General features: G+C 37.1%; 1 protein-coding gene, 1 long non-coding RNA gene and 1 pseudogene across 15 annotated transcripts in view; 1 reads left to right on the top strand and 2 right to left on the bottom strand.

Moving 5' to 3' along the window:
• The window catches only part of LOC309623719, a 203,024-nt gene that overhangs the window by 14,162 nt on the left and 175,016 nt on the right, over nucleotides 1-13,846 (bottom strand). The gene's annotated exons all lie outside the window — the stretch shown is intronic.
• Nucleotides 1-13,846, top strand: part of LOC309623716 (uncharacterized protein) — a 451,333-nt gene that overhangs the window by 302,753 nt on the left and 134,734 nt on the right. The window lies entirely within an intron of this gene.
• Nucleotides 3,932-8,283, bottom strand: LOC309623709 (NEDD4-binding protein 1 pseudogene; annotated as a pseudogene). The gene has a single exon. The product of its transcript is annotated as an NEDD4-binding protein 1 pseudogene (transcript).

Below are 13,846 nucleotides of genomic sequence, written 5' to 3'. Positions count from 1 at the left end.
AAACAAAAGCTCAGGACCAAATAGCTTCACAGGAGAATTCTATCAAACATTTAGAGAAGAGCTAACACCTACCCTTCCCAAACTCTTCACAAAATAACAGAGGGAGGAACACTCTCAAACGCATTCTACAAGGCCACCATCACCCTGATACCAAAACCAGACCAAGATGTCACAGAAAAGCTACAGACCAATATCACTGATGAATATAGATGCAAAATTCCTCAACAAAATATTAGCAAACAGAATCCAACAGCACATTAAAAGGATCATACGTGATGATCATGTGGGGTTTATCCCAGGAATGCAAGGATTCTTCAATATAAGCAAATCAATCAATGTGATACACCATATTAACAAACTGAAGCATAAAAACCATATGATCATCTCAATAGATGCAGAAAAAGCTTTTGGCAAAATTCAACACCAATTTATGATAAAAACTCTCAAGAAAGTAGGCATAGCGGGAACTTACCTCAACATAATAAAGGCCATATATGACAAACCCACAGTGAACATCGTTCTCAATGGTGAAAAACTGAAACCATTTCCTCTAAAATCAGGACAAAGACAAGGATGCCCACTTTCACCACTATTATTCAACATAGTTTTGGAAGTTTTAGCCACAGCAATCAGAGAAGAAAAATATATAAAAGGAATCCAAATCAGAAAAGAAGAAATAAAGCTGTCACTGTTTACAGATGACATGATACTCTACAGAGAATCCTAAAGATGCTACCTGAAAACTACTAGAGCCAATCAATGAATTTGGTAAAGTAGCAGGATACAGGATTAATGCACAGAAATCTCTTGCATTCCTATACACTAATGATGAAAAATCTGAAAGAGAAATTATAGAATCACTCTCACTTACCATTGCAACAAAAAATAATAAAATACCTAGGAATAAACCTGCCTAAGGAGACAAAAGACCTGTATGCAGAAAACTATAAGACACTGAGGAAAGAAATTAAAGATGATACAAACGGATGGAGAGATATACCATGTTCTTAGATTGGAAGAATCAGCATTGTGAAAATGACTATACTACCCAAAGCAACCTACAGATTGAATGCAATCCCTATCAAACTACCAGTGGCATTTTTCACAGAACTAGAACAAAAAAGAGCACAATTTGTATGGAAACACAGAAGATCCCGAAATGCCAAAGCAATCTTGAGAAAGAAAAACAGAGCTGGAGGAATCAGGCTCCCTGACTTCAGACTCTACCTCAAAGCTACAGTAATCAAGACAGTATGGTACTGGCACAAAAACAGACATATAGATCAATGGAACAGGATAGAAAACCCAGAGATAAACCCATGCACATATGGTCACCTTATCTTTGATAAAGGAGGCAAGAATATACACTGGAGAAAAGACAGTCTCTTCAATAAGTGGTGCTGGGAAAACTGGACAGCTACATGTAAAAGAATGAAATTAGACCACTTCCTAACACCATACACAAAAATAAACTAAAAATGGATTAAAGACCTAAATGTAGGCCAGACACTATCAAACTCTTAGAGGAAAACATAGGAAGAACATTCTTTGACATAAATCACAGTAAGATCCTTTTTGGCCCACCTCTTAGAGAAATGGAAATAAAAACAAAAATAAACAAATGGGACCTAATGAAACTTAAAAGCTTTTGCACAGCCAAGGAAACCATAAACAAGATGAAAAGACAACCCTCAGAATGTGAGAAAATATTTGCAAATGAAGCAACTAACAAAGGATTAATCTCCAAAATTTATAAGCAGCTCATGCAGCTCAAAATCCAAAAACAAACAACCCAATCCAAAAATGGGCAGAAGATCTAAACAGACATTTCTCCATAGAAGATATACAGATTGCCAACAAACACATGAAAAGATGCTCAACATCACTAATCATTAGAGAAGTGCAAATCAAAACTACAATGACGTATCACCCCACACCAGTCAGAATGGCCATCATCAAAAAATGTACAAATAATAAATGCTACAGAGGGTGTAGAGAAAAGGGAACCCTCTTGCACTGTTGATGGGAATGTAAATTGATACAGCCACTATGGAGAACAGTATGGAGGTTCCTTAAAAAACTAAAAATAGAACTACCATATGACACAGCAATTCCACTCCTGGGCATATACCCTGAGAAAACCATAATTCAAAATGTGTCATGTACCATATTGTTCATTGCAGCACTATTTACAATAACCAGGACATGGAAGCAACCTAAGTGTCCATCAGCAGATGAATGCATAAAGAAGATGTGGCACATATATACAATGGAATAAAATTCAGCCATAAAAAGAAACACAATTTAGTTATTTGTAGTGAGGTAGATGGACCTAGAGTCTGTCATACAGGGTGAAGTAAGTCAGAAAGAGAAAACAAATACCATATGCTAACACATAAATGTGGAATCTAAAAAAAAAAAGTTTCTGGTGAACCTAGGGGCAGGACAGGAATAAAGACGCATACATAGAGAATGGACTTGAGGACACAGGGACAGGGAAGGGTAAGCTGGGATGAAGTGATAGAGTAGAATTGACATTTATACACTACCAAATGTAAAATAGATAAGTAGTGGGAAGCAACTACATAGCACAGGGAGATCAGCTTGGTGCTTTGTGACCACCTAGAGGGGTGGGATAAGAGGGTGGGAGGGAGGGAGATGCAAGAGGGAAGAGATATGGGAACATATGTATATGTATAACTGATTCACTTTGTTATAAAGCAGAAACTAACACACCATTGTAAAGCAATTATACTCCAATAAAGATGTTTAAATAAAATAAAAAAGAATGTTATGGGGGCTTCCATGGTGGCGCAGTGGTTGAGAATCTGCCTGCCAATGCAGGGGAAACGGGTTCGAGCCCCGGTCTGGGAAGATCCCACGTGCCGCGGAGCAACTGGGCCCGTGAGCCACAACTACTGAGCCTGCACGTCTGGAGCCTGTGCTCCGCAACAAGAGAGGCCGTGACAGTGAGAGGCCCGCGGACTGTGATGAAGAGTGGCCCCCGCTCGCCGCAACTAGAGAAAGCCCTCGCACAGAAACGAAGACCCAACACAGCCAAAAAATAAAATAAATAAATAAATAAAAATTAAAAAAAAAAAAAATGTTATGACAGTACATCTTGTCATACTGACTGCTACCTTTCCTTGTAATAGTCATCTGCCAAACCCTGGTATTGTTCCTTGAATGTCTTAGAAACTAGATTATAGTCACCTTTTTCAGTGCTACCCCAGTTGTAATTCTTGGTGATTTTTATAACTCATTTAGACGATTTCTCCAGCATATTGGCATCTAAGTTTCCAGACTTTGTGTACTGCAATGGTCTCAATTTCCCCCCTATTTCAGTAACTCACAATTATCGTTTCACAATAGACTCTACTGTTATCAATAAATATAACTAATTTCAGTTTTTTATTGTACAACTCACAAAAAAAATAGATAAAGGATGAAAGATAATTAACTGGATAGAAATTTCAAATATTAGAAAATATATCATGAGAAAATACATAATACAAGCAATAATTTTATTTGACAATAATAACAAAAACACAAACACAAATATCTAATTGTGGGATTAAGCAAAACAACATAAATATAAATAATAAATTAGTAATGCCAATTTTTAAAAGTGATTGCAGCTACAAAGGTCTAAATCTTTGTATTTTTAGGGGTGTTGATAAACTTTATATTTCAAGTTAGAATGCTTGTTAAAATATTAAAACTGCCTAAGAAAAGAAAAAGTATAATATTTATAATTTGCAAGATAAAATCTAAAAAATATTCAGTAAAAAATTCAAAGGAAGCCAAGGAAGAATAAAAGTTTTTTCTAAAATCAGAATGAAACTGCAGAAATGAATAAAAAGAAGAAAATATGACTCTAGAGAGAAAAGATAAATGAAAGTCTATAATGAATACCTTATTTGTCAAAACAAAATGATTTTCATGACAGAATAAAATTTGTTAAAGGCTTTATTCAGCTGGTGAGCATCGGGGCTACTGGAAGACCAGATGATTCCGGCATTGAAGTAGGATCAGGCTTTTTATAGGACAAGGGAAAGTAGAGCAAGGGAGGTTTTGGCTTGGCAGAAATTTTTTTTTTTTTTTTTAATAATAAAATTCACTTTATTTTTCAATTTTATCAAGTATTCCTGAAAAATCAGGGGATTAACTGATCTTTTAGAACTCCTAGGAAAGAGGTCACATAAACATTCAGCAATTCAGAAAAGTACAGCTGACTCTTGAACAACACAAGGTTTGAACTTCAAGGTCCACTTAAACGTGGATTATTTTTTCCAGTAGTAAATACTACAGTACTGTATGATCTGAGGACGCAGAACAGCTTTATGGAGGGCTGAATGGTAAAGTTACTTTGCCTGGGCAGAGGGCCGGTGCCCCCTAACTCCACATCGTTAAAGGGCCAATTGTATTTCAACTACTTCATTCCATGTCCATCGTTAAAGGGCCAACTGTATTTCAATGACTTCATTCCGTGTCCAGGTGCCCCTTTTCTTGAACTGCAGCTACTTAAATGCTAAACCTTGAAGACTTCTTCAAAATCAGTGGAGTGACTGGTTTTGAAAACCGGAGGGAGACCACCTAGCAGTTGTTGAAATGGCGCGATAAAGATGTCCTTTAGGACAGGGCAAAAGGCTGTAGCAAGTGAAACTCAGGAGGCCGAAACCCTCCTGATGTCAAACAGCTGGCCCACAGTGAGGTGGAGACTCTCTGACCCCCAAACTCTCCTTAGTCACTATATCAAACCGCCCCTTAGAGAACAAATCCAATCCCACACTGGAAGTATAAAATCAGAATCCTAAGAGGGTTCCAAGACAGGCTAAATAGAAACGATCATTTAACTCCTTTTACTTAAAACAAATATACAAACTTTTAGTAGGAGCAGAGGCCCATAAAGAAGCTCAAACTGAAGAATTTCCTTAGAAAGGAAATTGCTATCACTCTATCAACAAAAGTATAACAGAAGTACATCACACCTATTATCCCTGCACATACATGGCTAAAGACCTGGTATGCTGTACATAAAAAGAAAAAATCTTTTTTGTCTTAAGCTTCATCCTCGTATTCAAAACCTAATGGTGTTCATGGCATTAAGAACCTAAGGATTTAAAAGTCTCTTTACTGCTTATTACTGGGAAATGCAATGTGAAAAGGCAAGTTTCCTATCATTCCTTGCTCTCAGAAATACAGGTTCAGCAGAGTGAAGAAAGTTTATACGATGCCAGAGGATGGAATGACAAAACTTTCCCAATCAGCTGTTTTCTTCTTTCTTTTTGTCAGGCAAGGCTATAGGTCAACTACACAGACGCACAGGATAGTTCCTACAAACACATGCAATTCTGAGACATGGCTAAGGGGCCTATTGAAAACTGTAATTTGAAGAGAATGGACTTACGTAATTGCAACATTGCTCCCATCTATAACAATGTGCTTCAAATCCGTTCTCCCTGGTTCATTTTTTAATTCCAGCTTGTAGGGTACTTTCAGAGTATCGCGAAATCTTTGAACCCCAGTAACTGAGGAATCGATATGCTCAGAAGGTCCTGCCAACCTTGCATCGGTAACTGAAGGCAACAGCTGGGGCAGCGGCACTGGTGGAGAAAGGGGTGGACAATTTGGTTTAGACTGAGGAGAGGTACAACACCTCGAGCGGTTTTCACAGGCAGACTTCATATTATTTGGAAGCAAGGGTTCTGCTTGCTGCTGCACACCATTTTCAGGAAAAACTGGAATTCTGGGCTGGTGACTTGAAGCTCCTCTTGAAACAAAATTGACAATTTCTTTGGGACTTGAAGGGGCTAGAGAGGGTAAAAGGCCATCAGTTTCAAGGGCTATATTACAAATGTAGTTCTGATTTGAACTCCAGATTTCTTGTTTCTGTTCTATTGGCACTGTTCTGAAAGTATTAATTTTGCAATTTGAGGTACATGGTTTCGATTCTACTTTGAATGGTAACTGAGAAAAATTTTCTACCATATTTTGCTGTGTGTGAGTCTGTGTTTTCTTTGGAGTGGAATCTGCTGTAAGCTCATTTATGCTGCTACAAACACCTTTATTTTTGGTTCTGTTGGTCTCTGGATACACAGTACCAGGTGGAAATTCTCTGTCTTCTTGGAATCTTTTATTTTCCTTTTCAATTTCCTCCAAGAGTAATAATGGTTCAGTAGATGGCCCATACTCCCTAATGACCTTTTCTACAATTTCTTGGGAATAGCCCATGGTTTTAAAAAAGTTTACAAGGATGTTGTGTTCCATTTCCTCAGTAGTGTCTTTTACATCTGGACTTAAATTTTCGGCATCAGTAGAAGAATCAGATAGGTCAATGATTACACTTCCAGCTAATGTCTTACCATCATGTAAAAGCTCTCCCTCTTGAACATTTTCCAAAGAAAACTGTTTCTTGGTACGCCTTTCTTCAGAATCAGAAAACCTCCTCTTGTGACAAACTCTGTCTTTGGAAAGCGCCTCTTCATCTGGCGTTACACCATTTATTGGAACAAAAAGTACATCTTGTGAACTAGAAAAGACTGTGTCCATTTGTTTTGTAAGCTCAGAAACAGGAGCCCCAGCTTTATTTCTTGCCTCTTCCTGCAAAACAATTTCATCTCTGGAAATATTCAGCCCTGTGGCAGCATTCTGTGTAAACTCTGTTTGTTTAGAATCTCTAATTTCAATTACATCATCATCTCCTGTTTCAAATAGATTCTCCTCACCTTGGGTGAGTGCCAAAAGTTCTTTTTTCAAGGAAGTGGGTAAAATCAACAAGTCCATTGTGTAACTGTCTGCACGAGCTTCAACAAATTGTTTAAATTCCCTTCTTACCTCTGATTCTTTTTGGCTGTTGGGTAGGTTCTCATTATTCTCGAAGAGCTTTACAAACTGCTGAATGTGACTCCTAGCCATGGCCACAGCTTCGGCACTTCCTCTGATGCCAAGAAGACCAATGTCGAGAATGCAGAGATCGGCACAGGTGTCCTGAATCAAGCTCTTCAGAAACCGGCTCTGTGCCCCAACAAAAGTGCAGTGCATGGCCTTGGGGTAACATTCTCTTTCTTCTAGTTCGGGTTCACAGATTCCTTTAATATATTCCTTGGCGCTGTGCACCGCCTCCTGCGCCCCGCGGAGCTGCAGCCAGATGCGCGCAGGGAGCGGTTCCTCAGCCCCGAGCGCGCCGAGCACGGCCAGGCTCACACCGAACAGGCCCTCGATGCGGCCGCGGCTCCGTTCCAGCAGCGCCGCCTTCTCGGCGGGCGCCGTGAACTCGTCCAGTACCGCCCGGGCCGCCATGGCGGGCGCGGCCTCCCGCGGCGGCGCCGGGGGCCGGCGGCGGCGACGCCCCCTCAGCGTGCTGCCCCTGTACCCGAGCCCATCAGGCGGCGTCGGCCCTCCAGGCCGCCTTGCCCCGGCCCGAGCCCCGCCGCCTTGCCGGAGACCCGGCTACACCATCCCGCCGCGGCAGCCGCAGCTGGGTAACTACGGGTAAAAAGCCCCTTCGCCGCCGCCGCCGCCGCCGCCGCCGCCGCCGCGGGCCGGCAGAAATTTTTAACTTTAACTGAAAGTTAAGGTTGGCATTTGTTTGTTTTGTTTTGTGCTTCTTTGTCACTTGCTCAGAATTCCATTATTCATCAGAACTCCATTTTCCGAAAATTGTTTTTGCAAACTTTGCAGATGATGGGGTGACTAAAGTCCATGAGATGAGGCAGGTAGGTAGCAAAAAGAAAGAAATGATGCACAAGTAGAAGAAAAGGGGGAATAGCCCTCTATCACGTTCGTTTTCATCATTTTACACAGTTACCATTAATTTTTCAAATGTACCAAACATTTAATGTGATTCAGATCATGAAATGAACTCATTCATTTCATAATTCGATGATATAATTTTTGAGTGCCAACTCTTTACAAGATACTGACTAGATATTGGAAGCCAAAAGTGAACCGTAAATGAGGACCCTGTCCCCTGATTTTACATTCAGAAGGTATAGAAAACTAAAATTAAAGAAAGAAGTTTATATTATGTTCAGTAAGAACTTATTTATATATAATTTTGCTAATCCTATAATATTAAGGACCTCTATGTTATAAATATGTATATATAAATGTATATATTTTCATGGAAAATATAAAAGAACGCAAAAAATGTATGAATAATTTGAAGAGAATTCTAATGGGCATTCTGTAGTATCCAAAAGCAGAGTCAACTTGTGTCTTCAGATGATCCTTAGTAACTTTGATATGAGTTAATATTTCTTAAATATGAGTTAATATTTGTTAAAACATATCCCATGGATATTTTTAATTAAAAAATAATTTATCAGATAAGATAGTGGGTCTCAAGAGTCAAAAAGTGAATGTTGTGTTTTCGTTAGTGAACTTAAAGACACTTGACCAAAATATATTAGTTTTTAAATACAAATCGTTATTCAAATGGTTTGTTTATCTACTTCATAAAATATTAGAAAGACATGTAGATTGATAATTTGATGATTCTATCCATCCAGTAAGTTAAATAAATTACTGATCTCACCAAAAATGTTTCTGAGAACCTATCCTTGTGCACAAAGATGATGACTAGCATTTGACTTTGACATCATGTAACTTTGATGTAAATCTATATATAGGACTTCTGTAAATTTGCATAGGAGAATTGAATCACTTGCACACTTCCACTTAACAGCAAGAAAAGAAGTTGCATCTCCAGATAACAGCATTTTGAGTCATTATTGAGTCTACCAGATTCATACTTGGCAAGTGTTGGTTGATGCTCTATGAGGGACATATCCACTTCATAACTCCTGCTCTAAGCAGCTTTTTGAACTATTTAGGATTTTGTATTAGTTGACCCAATTGCTGGGCAGATCTCCTCTTAAGTAAACTCTTATTTGTGTAGTATTCAACTTTCTATTTTGATATTTTAAGGAGACCACCAAATTTGGGTATTTCAGAAATGTCATAACCATTTGCCAAATAGACATGGAAGTTCTGTACCCTCAAATTCTCTGAAACTCTAAACTAAATGATCGGATCTATACTGGTGTTTTTGATAAGACTGCAAGATGAAGGAAACAATGGAACTTGCCCTAATGTAAAGAAAATATCACTATTTCTCCCTTGACACTTTGGATGATGGGAGAGGTGTATCACCATTTAACTAAAGAGAAAACCCTTCCAGAGCCACCCTAAAGTGTTTTAAGAGATAGAGTTGCTGAGGAAAAAGATTGAAAACAATTGGCTTAAGTGTTCAGAAAGTGGAGAGACTGAAAGAGTTATCTGTCATTCTGTGGGGAGACAAGTGGCCAGAAAATTGGATAAATTGGAAATCACTGGAAGGCAGCTATTTCGTCCTTAGGTGCATTAGATATCTTGGGAAAATGTTATTAAACGGTGAACAATTGCTACTCAAAAATTTCTAGCTGTTTGGAATACAGAGTTACAGAAAGTAAAAAGATTCCATTTTTATTCTAATAATAGATCAATCTAAACCTAAAGAAGTGGTCTTTATACAATATATTAATTTTTATTTTTACTAGAGTGATATTTTAAATAATATGGAATTTGCCTGTGCTTACTAAAGTAACCAAAAACTTCTTTTCTCCTCTTCATTGTTAATTTAATCCAGTAGAAATTAAGAATATTGGGCCCTATTCCAGCTGTACTAAATCTACATTTTAATAAGATCAGATCTATGAAATTTTTTAAATGCTAAATTCCTTGCTTTGTACATTTATTATTTTTACTTATTTGCACTGTGAATGAAAAATTATCTATTGAAATGCTTAAAAGAAAGCAAAATATTGCAGCTCTATTTTATTTTGAAAATAGTTACAAAAAAAAAAGCAGCTGTTGTAAACACAAAAGAATATATTAAGATATTGCTTGGAAGCCAAAAACCAGAAAAGCTCTGTCATATCTAACAGTAAATGCAATCCATCTAATTTTCCTTTAAGAGGTGGAAATCAAAATTTAACAAGGAAAAGATTATTCTTAAACTCTATGATGTACACTGCTGAAAAATCAAAGGTTAGTTGAAGATACACTGGGATATATTTTAGAGAAAAGAAAGTGAAAAGGAAGCAGAACTGATAATGTGTGAAGCAGAGCTTATAGCAATATTGTATTAAGCATGCTTCAATGTATAGATTAAAGCCTGAGAGGATGCTGTGATGAATTGTTTAATTATTACTGACATATTAATGATAAAATATGAAATATATAAATTAGGGAATTTATAATAAAGAAGAGAAACTGGCAGGCAAGAATTGAAACAAAATGCAAAACTTTCAATAGCAGAATCCTAAGTTGCTCATGCTTTTCTAGTGACCTATTTAGCTATGATGTGCAGGACAGTGTGTCTGGATTTTAGTTATGGATGAACACAGATATTGAATCAGATCCCACAGTGACCAGTTGAGTGGAAATAGGCCATAGACCAGGTAGTCCATTCTCTGGCTGATAAAATTCTAGTCCCCTTGGAAATATGACCACCATTAAAAGTAATAAAAAGATTACATTAAGCAAAAAGTAAACTCACCATGTGAAACTAAATAAATGTCATTCACCAAATTAATAAAATAAAAGAACAAAAATTAATATGATCATGTACCTATAGGAGGAAAAGTATTTGACTAAATTCATCTTTATAAGAATTCTCAGCAAAGTAGGAATAGAAAATAACTTAATCTGGTAAAAGGCATCTGTAAAAACTTACAATTAACATTGTAGACCATGATATGTTAAATACTCCTTAAGATCAAGGATAAGGCAAAAATTATTTCTCACTACTCTATTATTCTACTTCTCATTATTTCTATTCAGCATTGTAATGGAGGTGCTATCCAGTGATAGACCAGTGGGGAATAGTTCATTTGGCATGCACCATCAGAAGTAGGACTTGACTAATTTTGACCAATAACCAGAAATAACAGAAACAACAAGACATGAAGTCAAGGAAAAGAGAAATAGGAACGCAGTAACGGTATATTCTATTTCTTTTTTTCTAGGGAAAAAATTAAAGGTATTCTTGTGCTTAGATGTCAGTGGTCAATGAAATCCACTCTTGAACAACATACCTTAATTGGTTCAGGCTGGTGATTCCATTTGGTCATCTGGGTGGAACAAGCTACACAATAAAGTATAATTTTAAGATACTCTCACTCAAATGTAAGTAAGTTTATGTGTCAAAGATTTATCAATTCATTAGTGAGTGAAACAGTAAGATGGTGGTATGGTTTGAATTGTGTCACCCCAAAATTCATACACTGAAGTCCTAACATTCAGTTGTCATGAATTTGACAGTTTTTGGAAATAGAGTCTTTGCAGATCTAATCAGGATAAGATGATATCATAGGATGGGACCTAATACAATATGACTGTTGTTTTTACAAAAGGAGAAGAGACACAGATATACAGAGGAGAAAGCCACATGAAGATGCAGACAAACAAGGAGATGGCCATGTGAAAACAGAAACAGAGAGATTAGAGGGATGCATTTACCAACCAGGGATCACCAAGGCTTGCTGGCAACACCAACCAAGAGAACAAGACATGGAAATGATTTCCCTCAGAGCCTTCAGAGAGAGCATTGTCCTGAGAATACCTTGTCTCAGACTTCTGTTTATTTATTCCTCTAAGTCCATTTCAGTCAACTTATCTAAACTCCAGAAAAATAAGCCCCAGAAAACACTATTTTGTAATAACATAAAAGGTAAAATTTTACTTAAGGGGAACCAATACATTTATGATTTTGAGTCTTTTCCGAGAATATGATATCTCTTTCCATATATTCAAGTCTAAATTTACTATTCAGGAGACTTTTTAAACTTCCTTCATTATATTATATTGATATAATATTTATATACAATATTTTAATATTATATTATATAAAATGTCAGATATGAGTGTGTGTACACCATTGCTATTTAATTTTCTTTGGATATGAAATATTATTCCTTAGGTTCAATCAAATATGATCTTATTCAATCATATATTAGTCAAAAGCACAACATTTTTGTAATTCTGAGAAATATATTTACTTTAGAATGTGTTATTACCTCACTTCAAATGAAGAAATCAAAATTTCTGGCAGACAAGTGCACTCCAGTCTGAATTAAAAACATGCAATGGGTTTCCCTGGTGGTGCAGTGGTTGAGAATCTGCCTGCCAATGCAGGGGACACGGGTTCGAGCCCTGGTCTGGGAGGATCCCACATGCCCTGGAGCAACTAGGCCCGTGAGCCACAACTACTGAGCCTGCGCGTCTGGAGCCTGTGCTCCGCAACAAGAGAGGCCACGACAGTGAGAGGCCCGCGCACCGCGATGAAGAGTGGCCCCCACTTGCCGCAACTAGAGAAAGCCCTCACACAGAAACAAAGACCCAACACAGCCATAAATAAATAAATAAATAAAAATTAAAAAAAAAAAAAAAAAAACATGCAATGGTGAGCGTAACAGAAGGCACATTGCTCACATATGGAATCAACATGGAACTATATCAATATTTGTAAAAAAAAAAAAAAATTATGTATTGCTTTTAATTCCCTGGAGAGAAGTACAAAATTCAAGCAACACTTTCTTTTTTATTTTCCGATTTGTAACTAAGAACCTCTAGCAATTTGTTTTTATTTTTCTCCATCTAAGCAGCTTTACCTGAAGCTTTGGAGAACCCTGTGAAGAATATGTAATAATGTTCATTTTGCTTACTTCCACACCAACAAACGAAATTTATACTTTTATGCCCTGAAGAATTGATTCTTTTCTGTAAATGACATATGGTGGTGAATCCTTTTTGAAAATAAATACTCCTGCTTTCTTGCTGAACAGCTTTTTCATTTAAATTCATGACAACATGTCAAAAACTTTGCCATAAAAATACAGGACAATCAATTGAAGTAATATAGGACTTGAGTAATAAAGGATTTAAACAATTTAATACTTCTTCCATTCATTTTAAATTGAAATTTTAGAGACGATATCTTGGAATATGCTGACAGAGTATGCACACACACACACATCCAGCTTAAGAAAATTGTCTCAGCTGCAATGATTTCATTAAAGATAAGAAATTAAAGTTTTTTTTCGACTTTCAGCTGAAGCTCATCGCAAATAAAGGTAGTATGATCTTTGCTGGATATTATTAATCAACCGTACACAGAAACTTTAGACTATCTGTATTTACGTAGCTTAACTGTCAGAAATGAAACCTGAGGCCATCCGTGTCAATATGATTTAAAAATTTATTTCAGAAAATTATTTTTCAGGAAGGTAAGGCTGTAAATCCATAAATAACATCATTGTTTGCTTCGGGAAATTCCTGCAAACCAATTTGTGTGAGCAAACAACTCTCCTCTCAGACAATAGATTGCTCACCTGGGCAGAGAGCTGTTTATTAAACAGCAGTTTATTTATGAAGACTCATTTCAAGGCTCTCTACTCACTGTTCCTCCATCCTAAATGCTTATGTCATGAACTTCATCTCTTCTAATCTGTTACTGGCCTTGAAAGGCCCACCTTAACCACTTGAGCCCAGATTTCAATAGCTATAAATATCATCTCATTATCTACTCATCTAAGAACACCTTGTCAAAGAGGTATTCTCCATTATAGCCATACTTCTATTTCACTTAGCTTTGCTTAGTCAACATGTGTTAGTTGGTCTGTTGGGGAGACAATAGGCAATATCTGTAGGTTCCACAAGAACCAGCCAAGATACCCTTCCCATTATGGTTCAAGATCTTGGAGTTTCCCTGAGGCTGCTTGAACCATTCCCTTGGGGGCTTCCCTGGTCACAGTAATGAAATACATTTTGTGTTGAATCTGAAATCTAAATTATTTTCATT

The sequence above is a fragment of the Balaenoptera borealis genome (assembly GCF_965194805.1).
Source record: "Balaenoptera borealis genome assembly, chromosome: 2".
Lineage (NCBI taxonomy): Eukaryota > Metazoa > Chordata > Mammalia > Artiodactyla > Balaenopteridae > Balaenoptera > Balaenoptera borealis.
The sequence above is the reverse complement of the archived record's forward strand: the minus strand, read 5'-3'. Positions and strand labels throughout refer to the sequence as shown.